Source organism: Lithobates pipiens, unplaced genomic scaffold (genome assembly GCF_037356315.1).
Source record: "Lithobates pipiens isolate NorthernLeopardFrog02 unplaced genomic scaffold, aLitPip1_a1.2 Scaffold_162, whole genome shotgun sequence".
Classification (NCBI taxonomy): domain Eukaryota; kingdom Metazoa; phylum Chordata; class Amphibia; order Anura; family Ranidae; genus Lithobates; species Lithobates pipiens.
In genome coordinates this window covers 351947-369412 of record NW_027507750.1, presented here as the reverse complement: position 1 = coordinate 369412, position 17466 = coordinate 351947, and positions in this window count along the sequence as shown.

Sequence of the window (17466 nt, the reverse complement as noted above, 5' to 3'; positions counted from 1 at the left end):
ACTGTGATGGGAAGAAACAGTCTGGATAGTTACTTTCTCTGATTGCTTGTTTGAGTAATTCAACTTAGAGATGGCATCTGCTTCTTCTTTTTTTTTTTTCTATTTGAAGAATCTTTTTTGGGATTTTCATTTTAAGCTTCTGTTTTTTCCCTCCATTGCTTTAGAAGTTTTCACTTGAGTGTCTAGGATTTTTCCTTTTGATTTTCTGTATTCTATTTTAGCCTATAGCACAGTTTCTCACTTCAGTGGCTTCAGCAATTGCAATGACCTCTATAAGCTTGTGCCTTACACAGTACTCTCCTAGTAGACTGCTAGGTAAGTTTAGTTGGACCCCAGAGGCTGGGGAGGAAGTCTGGGAGGAAAGCCTTTGGGAAGACACCGAGGTTCCCTTTAGTCTTAGCTGGGGGGGGGGGGGGGGGGGGGGGGGGACTTTTCACTATCTCCACTGTCCGTGGATCAAGTTTGGTCCAGAGAAGCTCACTGGAGAGAGCCAGGAGGAAGTTGGTGGGAAGGAGCCCGGCCTGTCGCATGGTGGTGTGAGTCTCATCTCTTACTAGGAAGAGCCTGGTGGGATATTGGTCAGGAGGCAACGGCTATGTGAGTAGATCACTCTAGTGCTGAAGAATAGAGATTGCATGTAGCTTTTAAGTCTGGAAGTAGTACAGGTCACCAGCAGCATAGAGATCCAGTGGGACGTTCCTTGTTTTTTACAGTGCAACCAGAATTTGAGGAGTCCTCAAGTTTAATTCTAAAGCCTATTTGAATATCCCATGCTCCCTCTCCCTATCCAAGTTCATTGTTTCCAAATAAAAACCAAAAAAAAAAACCCTAGACTGTTCTTTGAAGCAGTGGAAGAGTAGTACAAACTGCCCCCCCCCCCCCCCCCCCCCCACTGGTCACTGCAGCAAAGAGCATTGGAAAAGCCATGCATATGAAAAAACAAAGAGAATTCCAAGCTCAACTTGGAACTCGGGGGGTTTAGTTGCAGACATTTGCAAATACATGAGTAAGCCAGACAGTCCTGGCAAGGCACCCCATTTTCTGTGAACCTAAACTCTAATATCTGAAGGGAGATATCTGAAAGGAGCCCACCCCTTCTTAACCACTTCAATACCGGGCACTTTCGCCCCCTTCCTTCCCAGCCCAATTTTCAGCTTTCATCGCTCTCGCGCTTTCAGTGACAATTGCGCGGTCGTGCTACACTGTACCCAAATGAAATTGTTATCATTTTGTTCGCACAAATAGAGCTTTATTTTGGGGTTATTTATTCACGACTCCGTTTTTTATTTTTTGCGATATAAGCGCAAAAAAAGCGGAAATTTGGGAAAAAAAACAATATTTTCTTTTTTCTATTTTAAAAGAAATCCGATAAAATCAAATTTTGTCATAAATTTAAGCCAAAATGTATTCTGCTACATGTTTTTGGTAAAAAAAATTCCGTTAAGTGTATAATAATTGGTTTGTGTGATCACGGACATATGTACGCAAATGATCATGTACATATGTGTGCAGGTGATCACGTACATATGTGTGCAGATAATCATTGGGACAAGTGATTTTAGTGGGACATATGTGGGGGACATGTTTTTATTAATAGGGACATGTGTTTTTATTATTTGGGGACATGTGTGTTTTGGGGACATATGTGGGGACTGTGTTTGTACTGTGTGGTGTGTTGTGTGTATTACACTAGACTGATGATCAGTGAGTAAAAAGCTGTAAAAACATCTCATACTCACTGATCATCAGCCGGCTGCAGCGTTCTGCTCTCCTCTCCTCAGCGATGACTTCTGTGTGAGGAGAGGAGGAGCCGATTGCCTAGCAACCGTCTGTTTGTTTACATCACATGACGGCCGTGATTGGACATGGCCGTCATGTGATCAGGAGGGCCAATCACAGAGCCCTCCTGCCGATCTGAGATGTGCCGTGTCCGGGTGACACGAGCACATTGGGATCGTGCCGCTGCGCGGGCACAATCCCGCTACTTCTGAAGGACGTTCCAGGGAAGCCCGGAAACGCAGACTGGACGGAGGTGCAGGGCTGGCATGACTGATGCTAGGTAGCCCCTATAGGGTTAATCCTAGTGAGAAGTTAGAGGGAGGGGTGGAGCTGCAGGAAGGGAAAAGGAGAGGGCGGAGTGTTATAAAAGCAAGGGGAGGAGTCACGGCAGGAAGCGTGGGGTCACAAGGGAGAAGTTGGCCAGCAGTGAGGACGCACAGGACGAGCTCCGGCGGCACGGCGGTATCGCGGGCGGGACGGGTGGGTTTTGGCACACGGGGGGGGCTTTTGCTGGACAGGAATTACCATGGGGGACGTAGCGGAGCTTTTTGAGCGGCTCCGGGCGGCAGCGGGAACACGTGGGGCGGACTGGTTACAGGAACAGGTGGCGGCCATAACACGTGCAGCGGCGGGGGGGCCAGCAGAGGGGGGGGATGGCACACCACGCGCTCGGCGGTCCAGGCCACCGGAGCGCTTCTCACCTGGCCCCTCCACCAGAGTCCAGCGCCCTACCAGGAGCCCGATAGCGGACCCGCCGGCCCCCCCCCCCGCGAAACGGTCTTCAGCGGGGGCTCGGGGGGGGTCCGGGCGGAATCCTATTCGTGGGCGGGACTCGGGGAGCGGGGGCTTGGAGTCAGCAGTCACCCCCTCCCCACCGGCGCGGTCAGGGGATGGACGGAGCACGGTCCCCCTTGCGGCCGCGGTGCAGCCGCCGCGGGGGGAGGCCCGGCGGAGGAGATCCAGCGACACACCTGCGCGTCCGCTACCAGACGCGGCGGGCAGGTCGGAGCGGAGCGGAAGTGGAGCCCGGAGGGTGGACGGGGACAGGCCTACGGGGCCCGCACGGGGACGCAGTGCGGGCGCCTTGCTCGGCAGGAGGGTCGGTCGGGCCTGCTGCGACGACAGAGCATCGACTAGCACAGCTGCTACACCCCCGGGCTGCTCCACGGCCGGAGGGTCTGCTACGCCTATGCCGTCCGAGGCAGATGCGCGGTCTGAAGGGGAGCTGTCGGGTTCCGAAGAGGACGTCCTGGGTCGAGTGGCGGCGGCTGGAGTTTCCGGAGGGACGGCTGACGGGAGGGGACCCACGCAGCCAGGTAAGGGGCTTCAGTTTCCTTCTTACATTTTACCTGATGCTTTGGGGTGTCTGTCGGGGGGAGGTGGGGGGGGCGCGGCATGGGGCCGCGCGGGGGGGGTGCCGCGGGAGGCGGGCGGTTTGCCCGCCTCAGGCGGGACCCAGGGATCATTGCAGGCGCTGTTGGGGGGTTTACAGGATCTGCTGCAGAGGTTTGCTGCCGGGGCGTCCGCAGGCCCCCCGCAGGTTGCACCTTGGGTGGGTGGTCCGGGGGCTGGGTTGGGCTTGAGTACCCTTCCGGGGGACGGGGCGTCCCGTGGGGGTGAGGTAGTACTGGGGCCCGGGGCTGGGGTGTCAGCGTCGCTGGAGGCGGGCTCCCCCTCTGGGGTGCAGGCGCCGGTGTCCGGGAGTGTGGAGGTAAGTTCGCGGCAGGAGGCGGCGGTGGCTGGAGCATCCTCGGTAAGTACGGGGGACGACCTGACGGCAAAGGAGGCCGCGGCTCGGGTGGATGTGGTGCGGCTGGCGGACGCGGCTAGGTGTGAGGTTTATGTCTGTTACGAAGGGCCGTTGGGGGCACATCTCAAGCAGGAGGTGCGGGAGAAGATCAAAAAGGGTGAGTATGTGGAGATCTTTTCGTTGCTTCCCTTGGAAAAATTCAATTTAGATAGGGTAAAGCCGGATAGCTCCAAAAAAGATGATGAGGAGAAGAGGCGGTACCGGCTGATACCGCGGACTTTCCCCAATTGGCTGCAGGCGTTTGCCATTCTAGCCAGCGTGATTGGCGAAACGGCGCCGGAGCATTGCTCGGCCCTGTTTTGTTACATGGACGCTATCGGGGAGGCGTATAGGGTGTATGGGGGTACGGCTTGGCTGCGTTACGACGAGCAGTTTAGGCAACGGCGGGCGGTGCGGCCTGATATTCGGTGGGACCACAAGGATATCAGCCTTTGGATGCGGTTGATGGCGTCTGCGCGGACGCCGTCGCAGTTTTTTCAGGGGGGGGCCGGGGGAACCCCCGCCTCGGGACTTCCGGCCGGGAAAAAAATGGGCGTCTGCTGGCAGTTTAACGAGGGGGCCTGCAAGTTCGGGGGGTCCTGTCGATTTAAACATGAGTGTTCCGGGTGCGGTGGCTCGCACTCCCTCTCCCGTTGTTTTAAAAAGGGGAAGCGCGCCGGGGAACCTGCGTTCAAGGGGAGCAACCCCGGTGAGGGTGGAAAGGATGCGTCCTTTTCTAAATAGGTACCCGGACAAAAGGGCTGCGCGGGTGCTGGGGGAGGGGTTTGCGGTGGGGTTTCGGATTCCGTGTTCGTTAGAAGTTGTTCCGCCGTTGGCTAGGAACTTGAGGTCCGCCCTGCAGCATCCGGGGGTGGTTAGCGAAAAATTGGCTAAGGAGGTTGCCTTGGGTAGGATGAGTGGCCCGTTCGTGGAACAGCCGTTGCCGGTTTTGGTGGTGTCGCCGTTGGGGGTGGTGCCTAAGAAGGAGCCTAACAAGTTCCGGCTTATCCATCATCTGTCCTTCCCAAAGGGGGGTTCCGTGAACGATGCCATCGATCCCGAGGCCTGCACGGTGTCTTACACGTCGTTTGACGCGGCGGTGGGCTGGGTGCGGCGTTACGGTAAGGGGGCCCTTATGGCGAAGTCTGACATCGAAGCGGCTTTTAGGCTGTTGCCGGTGCACCCAGAAAGCTTTTGGCTCTTGGGGTGTTCTTGGCAGGACCGGTTTTACGTGGATCAGTGCTTGCCCATGGGCTGTTCCGTCTCCTGTGCCTTGTTTGAACTGTTTAGTTCATTCTTGGAATGGGTGGTGCGCGACGTGTCGGGCTGGGCGTCGGTGATTCACTACCTGGACGACTTTCTCGTCGTGGGCCCCCCGTCCTCCAATGTGTGTGCGATCCTGTTGGCCACGTTGCAGCACATTGCGGATCGTTTTGGGGTGCCGTTAGCGGCCGACAAAACAGAGGGGCCGGCCACGGTCTTGAGTTTTTTGGGCATTGAAATAGACACCGAGGTGATGGAGTGCCGCTTACCGGAGGACAAAGTCGAGGGACTGAAGCAGGAGCTGAGGGAGTTGGTCGGCGTGCGGAAAGTGCAGCTGCGGAAGTTGCAGTCGGTCCTGGGTAAGTTGAATTTTGCTTGCCGGATCATTCCGATGGGGCGGATATTTTGCCGACGGCTGTCGGGGGCTACGGCGGGTGTTCTGGTTCCGACCCACTTCATTCGTTTGACAAGGGACCTTAGGGAGGATTTGAGGATTTGGCAGACTTTTTTGGAGGGCTTCAACGGACGGTCGGTGTGGATGAAGGGACCGGTGAGTAATTTTGACGTGGAGTTAGTGACGGATGCGGCAGGGTCAGCGGGCTATGGGGCCTTCTTCCAGGGGCAATGGAGCGCGGAGGCGTGGCCCCGGTCGTGGGTGGAGGCGGGGTATGCGAAGAACCTGGTGCTGCTGGAATTGTTTCCGGTGGTGCTGGCTATGGAACTGTGGGGGGAGTCGTGCCGGGATCTGAAGATCAGGTTGCACTGTGACAACATGGGCGTGGTGCAGGTGATCAATCGGATGTCGGCGTCTTCACAGCCGGTGATCCGGCTGCTGCGCCACCTGGTGCTGAGGTGTTTGCAAGCGAACATATTTTTGTATGCAGTTCACGTACCGGGGGTGGACAATAACGTGGCTGATGCCTTGTCTCGATTCCAGTGGGAGCGGTTTCGGGCGTTGGCTCCGGAGGCAGCGAGCGAGGGGATCCCCTGCCCGGGGTGGCTCTGGGAGGTTGCGTTGGAATCGCCACGGACTGGATCAGGAGGTCGGTGAGCGGTGCGACATGGGCGGCATACAGTAAGGTGTGGAAGGAATGGATGGACTTTACACGGCTAGCGGACGCTGAGCTGGGTGGGGGTGGCGATCAGGGGCTGTGGGTGTTGTGCTTTGTAGCTAAGATCATGGAACGCTTGGGGTCGGTGTCATTGCTTGAGCGTAAGCTTGCGGCGCTGGCCTTTTGGTTTAAACTGCGGGGAGAGATTGATCACACAAAAAGTTTTTGGGTCAAGCAGGCGGTTAAGGGGTACAAGAAGGGCAATCCGCGAAGGGATATGAGGAGGCCGGTGACCTTCCAGGTCTTGCAGGTTCTCTGCGAGCGGTTGGGGGAACAGTGCACTTCGGATTATGAGGTGCGGTTGTTCCGAGCGGCTTTTTCGTTGGCGTTTTTTGGGGCTTTTCGGGTGGGGGAGTTGGTCAGTCCGGCAAAGACTGTTGGGGGGGGTCTGTTGGGTCAAGATGTGACCCTGGGAGCTGATAGGGTGCGTTTGCGGCTGCGTAGGTCTAAGACGGATCAGACAGGGAATGGGGTGGACATATGGTTGTTTGCGCTGCCGGGGTCGGGAGTATGCCCGGTGAGGGTGGTTTCGGAGTTCCTGGGGGTTCGGCCGCAAGGGGTGGGCCCGTTGCTGGTGCATCAAGATGGCACCTTTTTATCTCGCTTTCAGTTTGTGGCTGTGTTTAGGAGGTGTCTGCGGGCCGGGGGTTTGGATTGCTCTCAATTTGCCTCCCACTCCTTCCGCATTGGGGCAGCCACTGAGGCGGCCAGGTGCGGGTTGGACGAGGCTGTGGTCAAGAGGATTGGGCGCTGGGAATCACGGAGGTTTCGGTCGTACGTGCGGCCACACCTGATGTGAACGGAGTTCGGGGTTTGGTTCATGTTGTACAGGTGGTGGGGGGGGGCTGTATGTGTTAAGGGGTCGTGGTCGGGTTTTGCATAGTTGCTTTAGTATTTTGTTTTTTCCTTTCAGATGGAGGTCGCGAACGCCTCGTCTGGATTTTGGGGCACTCCTATGTTTTTTGGGGTGCCAGGAGAGCAGATGTCAGGCCGGAAGGAAGGCAGCTGGGGATTTCCCGGGGGGAGGCAAGCATACGGTGGTTGGGGATCCCCGGGCTTAAATGGGAAAGGGTGGTGCCGGAGTTTCATAGGTACGCCAGACTGGATAGGCCCCCGGATGTGTTGGTGTTGCATGTGGGGGGGAACGACTTGGGGGTCCGGTCCACCAGGGACATCGTTTCGGATGTAAAGAGGGATTTTCTCATGCTCCGGAGGGATTTTCCGAGTATGGTGGTGATCTGGTCGGACATTGTTGCGCGGACCGCATGGCGTATGGCTCGCTCGGTGGTTCGACTCAACAAGGCTAGGATTAAAGTTAATAAGGCCCTGGGGAGGTTTGTGTCCCGGAATGGGGGATTGGTGATACGGCACACGGAGTTGGAGGTGAATGTGGGCATGTACCTCAGGGGGGATGGAGTACACCTCACGGCAGTAGGAACTGACCTTTGGACCCTGGGGGTGCAGGGGGGGATTGAGAGGGCTCTGCGGGTGTGGAGGGGCCCTTAAGGCTAAGGGGGTCAGCCTTGCGGGCGGTGGCGGTGTCTTTGGTCTTTGACGGGGTAAAGGAAATTAGGTGATGGAACGGTGTGGGGGGCTCATAGGTGGTATGTCCCCCTTTTTTGGTGTATCCCAGTGGAAGGGTAGGCTGGGATACGGGTTTGGTGACACTGCGGGAAGGTGGGGGTTGTCTCCGGGCTGTTAAACGGCCGGAGGCCTTGTATGGTACAAAATTTGGTCCCGCAGTGGGTGTGGAAAAGGGTAACGTTAAAATGGAACCGAGGTACCGTCAAAGACCAAACGACTGGGAGTTGTAATTGCTGCTGCAAGATATATATATATATAAGTATGTTCTATTTAACATTAAAGTTATTTATTTCATTTGGTTAAAGGTTTTGGTTAAAATAAAAGGCTGCTATGGCCAATTTATACTCCAAACTCCGGTGTGGTCTATTTATTGGGAATGGGGGAGGAAAAATGGAACGGTACAGGTATGAATAGTAAAAGGTAATATTTACGGAAGGGGTAATTACCGAATGCATAGGTCAAGGGAAGCCCGGAAACGCAGGCTGGACGGAGGTGCAGGGCTGGCATGACTGATGCTAGGTAGCCCCTATAGGGTTAATCCTAGTGAGAAGTTAGAGGGAGGGGTGGAGCTGCAGGAAGGGAAAAGGAGAGGGCGGAGTGTTATAAAAGCAAGGGGAGGAGTCACGGCAGGAAGCGTGGGGTCACAAGGGAGAAGTTGCCCGCCCACCCGCCCTTTAGGTTAAGATGCTATGTTTGTTTTCAGGTGGTTGTCGGTTGTCTCATTTTTCTTGCAGGTTCGGTTGAGGAGGTCGTCATAGCAGTGGAAGGCGGTGTCTTTGGTCTTTGACGGGGTAAAGGAAATTAGGTGATGGAACGGTGTGGGGGGCTCATAGGTGGTATGTCCCCCTTTTTTGGTGTATCCCAGTGGAAGGGTAGGCTGGGATACGGGTTTGGTGACACTGCGGGAAGGTGGGGGTTGTCTCCGGGCTGTTAAACGGCCGGAGGCCTTGTATGGTACAAAATTTGGTCCCGCAGTGGGTGTGGAAAAGGGTAACGTTAAAATGGAACCGAGGTACCGTCAAAGACCAAACGACTGGGAGTTGTAATTGCTGCTGCAAGATATATATATATATAAGTATGTTCTATTTAACATTAAAGTTATTTATTTCATTTGGTTAAAGGTTTTGGTTAAAATAAAAGGCTGCTATGGCCAATTTATACTCCAAACTCCGGTGTGGTCTATTTATTGGGAATGGGGGAGGAAAAATGGAACGGTACAGGTATGAGTAGTAAAAGGTAATATTTACGGAAGGGGTAATTACCGAATGCATAGGTCATGAACATCCTATCAGGAGTAGATGGCTCCCACCCGGCCATATATATGCATTGGCCGGGTGGGAAGTGGTTAAAGGCACAGAAGCACTCAGTGTGCCCCTGTGCCTTTAAAAAGAGGTGGGCGCCCTTCAGGTTTATCTGCCCTACACCTGTCCTTTTACATGCATGTGCTTCCATTGTTGGAGACACACAGATATTAGAGTTTAGGTGCACAGAAAATGGGGTGCCTTGTCGGGGCTCTTTGTCTTACGCATGTATTTGCAAATGTGAACCACTAAACCCCTGTTTTTAGCGCATACCGTTGGACAGGTCAGTTAGGTTGGACGCAGGCTGGTCGGTAAGTTGAGCTTGGAGTTCTCTTTGATTTTCCAGTGGAAGAGTGCATCGGGTGTTGTGTCCCTGGCTGTGTGTGCTCTAAGGGAGAAATAGAAGGAAATTCACCAGTGGATCTTTATGGGGTGCTCTACACTTAATATTGATTTCCTGGAACAAAGGGATCCAGGAGATCATATTGTGAGCCAAGCTGGATCTGGTCTCCTGGAGATGTGAGGTTCTGCTTTTTCCTTCAGGTCTCGCACAGAGAGATCGCTTTGTTACTTTGGGGCTTTAGTGGTAGTTCTGAGCCCTCTAGGTTATTGTCCCTCCCTTATGAAATGTGTATTTTGCAGGCAGCTACCGGTGATGTTCTTAGGTGGCAGACAGGCGATCTATAGAGTCTCTTAATTCTGTTGCTTGATTGTTAGAATGAGAAACCTCTGACAGGCGGCGTGCACTTCTGTCCCATAAAGTCTGACTGATTGCTGGAGAACTCATCTCTAGTACTTTCCTGGGTTTTCTCGGAGCTTCTGTGTTGGTTTTTATAGTACGCTCGGGTTTTACACTCTGCTCGGCAATATCTATGGAATCTGCTCCCTGTACGATTGTATGGTCAGAGGCATTGGGGGTTGATTTACTAATGGCAAATAGCTTTTCACTTTGAAAGGGAGTTTTCCCCAAAGCTTAGTAAACATGGTGAAATTTTACTTTGCAAAGAATAGCGTATCATACGCAAAGAAAACAAATGTATTTGCTGCCACATGATTGGATGACAGAAGTTAGCAGATCTTCACCTGCATTGCATACTAGCTCATTATGAATAACTTACCTGAGAACAAAGCCACCAAAGCGGTCCTCCGTCTTCCTCTTCGCCGCTGCCATGTATCCCGGAGCGACTTCCGGGTCTCGCTGCTCCGGCGCTGTGATTCGCCGGAGCTGCGATGACGTCACTCCCGCGCATGCGCACGGGAGCCGACACTCGCAGCATATCGCCGCGATCTGCGGCCTGCCCAGTGTGCCTGCGGTGGCTGTCTTCGGGTAAATATCTCCTAAACAGTGTAGGTATAGGAGATATTTCTTGGACCTACAGGTGAGCCTTAATCTAGGCCTTAATCTAGGTTTACCTGTAGGTCAAAGTGGTTTGTAAGGGTTTACAACCACTTTAATAAATCAACCCCATTATGTACTTGTGTTGAATTAGCAATCAAAGACCTCCGTAACATTTCTAAAATTCGCCCCTTTTTAACAAATGAAACCACCAAGCTCCTCATTCACTCCCTCGTTATCTCTCGCCTTGACTATTGCAACTCCCTTCTCATTGGCCTGCCTCTCCATAGGCTCCTCCCCTCTTCAGTCTATCATGAATGCTGCTGCCAGACTTATCCACCTTACCAACTGCTCAGTGTCTGCCAACCCTCTCCTCCAATCCCTACACTGGCTCCCAATCAGTGTCTGCCAACCCTCTCCTCCAATCCCTACACTGGCTCCCAATCAGTGTCTGCCAACCCTCTCCTCCAATCCCTACACTGGCTCCCAATCAGTGTCTGCCAACCCTCTCCTCCAATCCCTACACTGGCTCCCAATCAGTGTCTGCCAACCCTCTCCTCCAATCCCTACACTGGCTCCCAATCAGTGTCTGCCAACCCTCTCCTCCAATCCCTACACTGGCTCCCAATCAGTGTCTGCCAACCCTCTCCTCCAATCCCTACACTGGCTCCCAATCAGTGTCTGCCAACCCTCTCCTCCAATCCCTACACTGGCTCCCAATCAGTGTCTGCCAACCCTCTCCTCCAATCCCTACACTGGCCTCCATTCATTGTCTGCCAACCCTCTCCTCCAATCCCTACACTGGCTCCCAATCAGTGTCTGCCAACCCTCTCCTCCAATCCCTACACTGGCTCCCAATCAGTGTCTGCCAACCCTCTCCTCCAATCCCGACACTGGCCTCCATTCATTGTCTGCCAACCCTCTCCTCCAATCCCTACACTGGCTCCCAATCACCCAGCAAATTAAATTCAAAATACTAACCACAACATACAAAGCCATTCACAACTCTGCCCCCGAGTTACATCACCAATCTTGTCTCCAAATATCACCAAAACTGTCCCCTCCATTCTTCTCAAGACCTCCTACTCTCAAGCTCTCTCGTCTCCTCCTCCCACACTCGTCTCCAGAATTTCTCCAGAGCCTCTCCAATCCTCTGGAACTCGCTACCTCCACCAGTCCGGCTATCCCCTACTCTTGCTACCTTCAGGCGATCCCTGAAAACTCATCTATTCAGGGAAGCCGATCGCGTCTCAAACTAATCTCCTACCACTTCCATCAGCTCATTCCCGACAGTTATAACCTTTTGTACCACCTGCCCCACCCTATTAGATTGTAAGCTCTTCTGAGCAGGGCCCTCTTAATCCTCTTGTATTTAATTGTATTGTAACTGTATTGTCTCCCTTTTATATTGTAAAGCGCTGCGTAAATTGCTGGCGCTATATAAATCCTGAATAATAATAATAATAATAATAATAATAAAAGACTACATTTCTAGACATTTTGTAATTATTATGTAGCGCTACTCCCACGAGGGCCGCTGGTTTTGTGTCCCAGGTTCTCTTCCCCCTAGAGCAACCGCAGCCAGACAAACAGCAGCTTCCACACTTCTGTCCACGGGTTGCCATTTTAAGGTGTATTGCAAGTTAAAGAATAACTAAAGGGTCCTTTTTTTATTTTATTTTTAAAAACAAACATGTCATACTTACCTCCTCTGTGCAGTTGAGTTTGCACAGAGTGGCCCTCGATCCTCCTCTTCTGGGGTCCCTCAGCAACGCTCCTCCTCTTCATCAAGTGCCCCATCGAGAGAAGCGTTCTCCCTCCGGGCACCCGTGCGAACGTGCTCCCGTGTCCTGCTGCTGCCTCCATTGACACAGACAGCAGTACTCGGCTCTGCCCCCAACTACCACGTCATTGGATTTGATTGACAGCAGCGGGAGCCAATGACTTGCACTGCTATCAATCTATCCAATCAGGCCCCAAGACACTGGCTAGAGTGGGTGTGCTTGTCCCTGGCGCAGGAACGATTGGGCTCAGGTAAGTAAAAAGGGGCTCTGGGGGGCTGGTGCACTACAAGATAGAATGCATTGAGGTGAAAAACCGGTAGGGTTTACAACCCCTTTAACTGAGATGGAGTTCAGGGAGTTACCCCTAGACACTAACGGAAACCAAGAGGTCCCTCTTCCTTGTAGCAGCTTGTTGACCCATTCCTTTACTAGTAGGACATGAAGTGGATGGCACTGGGGTGCCTGTTGTAATGTCCCAAGCCAGGCAAGCCTTATACTTTGTGCAGCAGGGCAGGGCTGGATCCAGAGCATCATGTGCTTGGTGCTGAGGACTTTGGTGAGCCTTTTACTGGGCACCCTTCTGCTTTCCAAGAGCCTGGGCTGGCATGCGCCCAAACTCAAAAGTGTGCATAACACTAGGGAAGCCTGGCATTTGATTTGCCAAGTTTCTGTAAGGGCCGTCCATTGGCGTGCACTCTGAGCTGAAAGAGTGCAGCTGCACAGGCCTAACACTATGGAAGCCCCAGACTTCTGTGAGAGCCCTGCATTGGGGTGTCCCAGGCTTCTGTTAGCACTGCTCATGCAGTGCCCATTATCAATCCCAACAGCCTGCCCCGGCGGTGCATGTGGTATGCAGGACCCATCAGGGGAGATCTCTTCCCGTTGGCCCATTGCTTTCCATGTCCTTTTTGGGTGGCTGGGCCTATATTAAGGTAGGGGCCTGGAGCTGCAGCTCCAATAGCCCCTACATTAATCCAGCCCTGCAGCAGGGGTTAAGAGCAACAGTCACTGAGATGCTTTTTCCCTTGGGTCTGTACTCACAGTGTCCCCAAGGCTTGGAAAGTCTACTCCAGACTCGAGCAGACAAGCTCCTTAGTGAAACTACCAAATCAAATCCTCAGTGGCACCCATTCTTTGGCTCCTAAAGGGCTTGTGGCTGGATAGCCCCCCCCCCCATCTGTGCACAAATGAGACCACAATGAACAGGTTGGACCCTCAGCAGTATGGCCAAGAAAGGCAGGCAGCCCTAATGGCTGGGTACCTCTCCTCCAGGGAAAAGAACCCTCTCACTCTGGCTCCAAACTATGTATGCATCCACAGCCATCATCTGGGCACACCTTCCCATTTACATATGAATGCCAGTAATTTCTATGTAAACACAGGGTCTGCAGGAGAGTCATCTGTACACAACAATAGGGCAGAGATGGGCAGCATTAGTACCAGCACTTCACACTGAGATATTGGGACACAGCACAGGACTAAAACTTCAAGGGACAAGGGAATTTAAATCGGGATAGTTGGCAAGTATGAGGCAGCTGCTTTGGACCCCACAACAATGACAGGGCCCAGGGCAGCTGCCCCTTTTGCCTTGCCTTAAAAATGACCCTGCATGTAGGGGTCTAACAATGACACTTATGAATAGAGTCTGGAAGGAAATGAGGAGTATAATGAAATTTGAAGGAGTTTCGAAATACTCCCCGCTTTGGGGGAATAAGCAATACAAAGAATTATATAAATTGGAGGGATGTGAAAGCTGGCTCTCTAAGGGGCTTCAATACATAGAACAGATGTTTACATATAATGTTCTGCGCTCCTTTCAGGACTTGCAAGAATCCTTTCAATTGCCTTCTAGTCACTTCTATAAATATTTACGATTACGGAATGCGATTCAAACTCAGTTTAGTAGGGAAAAGATATTGATAAAACCTACCCCACTTATAACATCATATTATCATATTAGTTACCAGATTATTGTTTATCGCACGTAAGTTAATTGCTCTAAAGTGGATACCTCCGAACGCACCTTTACTTGAGGACTGGCGTCTTCGCGTAAACGAAAACATATTCATTGTAATAGGGGGGTACCCAATAACTTGTTTAAAATATAGAAACGATGGATATCGGATCCACGGTTAGCCCCACTCTCGCTAGGATTGGGGGAGTCTGTATTGAGTGGTTAGTACCGGGTTTTTTTTTCTGTTAAGTGGGACAGTAAAAGCGGTATTAGAAGGAAGAACGGGGTAGAAGGTCATACCAGAGGGCGGGAAAAAAAAAAAAAATTGTTGTAATGAAATGAGATGTGGGTAGAAGCAATCTTCTCCTTTGTCAGCTTGAGTTATATAACTCACTATGGAAATTACGCTATGGATTTGGCACCCGGTGTGTGCGTTTTTTTTAAATTTATTTTTTGTGTATGTTTGAGTGTTTGTAGATACTTGTGTCTAAAGGATGGTTATGAAGTATATATGATAGTGGTAAGTAAGAAAGAAAAGATGAAAATTAAAAAATGTAAAAAGATGTTTTGTACGGATCAATCGAAATGAATAGGAAAATGAGGAAAGGACGTATTAGCGGTAATTAGGGAAACAAAATTGTAAAATATATACTGATGCTGTAACTTGGTCTGTTATATTGAAATATGTCAAATAATGAAATAAAGTAAAAAAAAAAAAAATAATAATTCCCTTTACTAGACCTAGCAGCCCAACTAGGACAAAAATAGGGCAGTGCCTCTTTAACCACTTGCTTACTGGGCACTTAAACCCCCCTCAGTCCCAGACCATACAACACTGTACCCAAATGACATTTTTATCATTTTTTTCCCACAAATAGAGCTTTCTTTTGGTGGTATTTAATTACAGCTCGGAGTTTTATTTTTTGCTAAACAAACAAAAAAAGATGCAAAAAAAAAATAAAAAATCATGTTTTAATAGTTTGTTATAAAATTTTGCAAACGGGTCATTTTTCTCCTTCATTGAAGTGCGCTGATTAGGCGGCACTGATAGGCTGCATTGGTGGGCATTGATGGGCTGCATTGGTGGGCACTGATAGGCTGCATTGGTGGGCACTGATAGGCTGCACTGGTGGGCACTGATAGGCATTGTTAAGGCGGCACTAATAGGCACAGATAAGGCGGCACAGATAAGGCGGCACTGATGGGCAAAGATGGGCACAGATAAGATGGCACGGATGGGTGGCACGGATAAGTGGCACGGATGGGTGGCACGGGTGGGCACTGATAGGTACCACTGATAGATGGGACTGATGGGCACTGATAGGTGGCACTGATAGGTGGCTCTGATAGGTGGCACTGCTGGGCACTGATGGGCGGCACTGCTGGGCACTGATGGGCGGCACTGCTGGGCACTGATGGGCGGCACTGGGGTGCAGCACCTTTGAGGCAGATTGTGGGCACTGTGGGTGGCACTGTTGGTGGCACTGCTGGATGGCACTGTGGGTGGCATTGTGGGTGGCACTGTGGGTGGCACTGTGGGCACTATGGGCACTGCTGGGTGGCACTGATGGGGGGCAATTACTTTTATTCAGGATGGCACTGCGGTGGGCAGGTGGGCACTGGCAGGGGGCAGGTGGTCGCTTGTATTGCTAACCGTGATCGGGACTGATGTCCCGATCACGGCCGCCGGTGATCGGCTTTTTTTTTTTCTCCTCGCGCTGTCAGCGCGAGGAGGAATAATAGCCGATTACCGGCTCCGTTCTATCACATGATCAGCTGTCATTGGCTGACAGCTGATCACGTGATAAGGGGTCGGGATTGACCCCTTGCACGGATCGGTGATCAGGCGAGTCTCATGGACTCGCCGATCACAGAGCGCGCCGCGCGCGCCCCTCAGGGGGCGCGCAGGCCGCTCGTACACGGGACGACGTCAATAGACGTAGTCCCGAAAAAGTAGATCCGCGCTAATGCCGTCATTTGGCAATAGCGCGGATCCCAAGTGGTTAAAGTGGTTGTAAACCCTTACAAACCACTTTGACCTACAGGTAAGCCTAGATGAAGGCTTACCTGTAGGTCCAAGAAATATCTCCTAAACCTACACGGTTTAGGAGATATTTGCCAAAACACAGACACCGCTGTCTACGGCGATATGCCGCGAGTGGCGGCTCCCGTGCGAACGCGCGGGATTGACGTCATTGCGGCTCCGGCGAATGACAGCGCCGGAGTAGCGAGACCCACCGAGAAGATGGATGCTCCGGGCTACAGGGGACAGCGGTGACTTCGCTGGCTCCTGTGTCAGGTAAGTGACACATAATGGGCTACTATGCGATGTGATGCGATGCGATGCATAGTAGTCCATTATGCTTTACCTTTGCAGGGAATCAAAGAGGAAGTAACACCCATCAGGATTTACTTCCTCTTTAAGATGATGAAGAGCAGTTTAGATAGACAGGATAGTGCAGAGAAACAGCTCTAAACATTCTCAGATTGAATATAGGAGGCTCGTGTCACCACGTGTTTTCACAAAATGGCTGATGGCACCAAACTTGATAGCAGACTCAGCATTTTCACAGAGGGCTTTTGGGTTTAAGCTCCTAAAGTCTCTTTGGACTCTATTTCTTGTAATAGGGGCTTAACCATTCCTGTGCTCGGCATGATTACATCTGACAGTCTTCACCAGGTAGCTGAATTCACCAGCTTTGCATCTATGAACAACCTAATTGCATGCAGAGGGTTCAGGTAAACAATATGATGTGGTAGATGTTGGGATTTGTGGCCAAAAGGAATATTTCTTTCCTAATCTCAAAGTGTATTTTATACAAAGTCTAGTCACCCCTGAGGAAAAGACACCAATATAAACTCTTCTTCTTTCCTGCACTCCAGGTATTGGATGGGTCTGTTTGGCCAGTATCCTCTTCTACGGGATTGAATTGTCCTTTTGCTGCTTTGCATTAAAGCCGCGTCTCTCCTCTGCATTGTACGTTGCTGTGATGTGATGGCGCGTTGCTTCCCAGCTGTTCACAGAGAGCCGGTGACATTTCCACAATAAGCTTGTCTACCGTGCAGAAAACAGGATTACCACCTCTTGTCCTTCCAGCTCCAGGAGGGGTTGTCCACATGTCTGTCTCCTGAGTGCCGGCCATATCCTGGAGCCGAGACAAGGTTTTAGGCGGGTGTGAAGAAATGCAGTAAAGGAAGAAGGATTTCAGAAATAAACAATTTGTTTATTTTTTATCAATGTAAGAAATGCAAAGAATTTGGAGCCAATCACACGCCTCCCTGATGGTATGGCATGATGGTGAAGTATCTGCCTGTATTATTCAGCATTGAGGACACCATTGATCGGGCAATGTTAAAGAGTGTAGACTCAGCGGTTGGGTAATCTGGAGGGGCATAGACACAATGGTTGGCCAAGGAAATGTAATGCAGCAGATGAAAGACCCATCATGCTTCCTTCCCTTCAACATTGGAAGATGTCCAACAGTGCCATCAGCACAGAACAGGAGGAAACCTGTGGGACCTAGGTACCCCCATCTACTGTCTAGAGAAGTCCGACGTAAACCA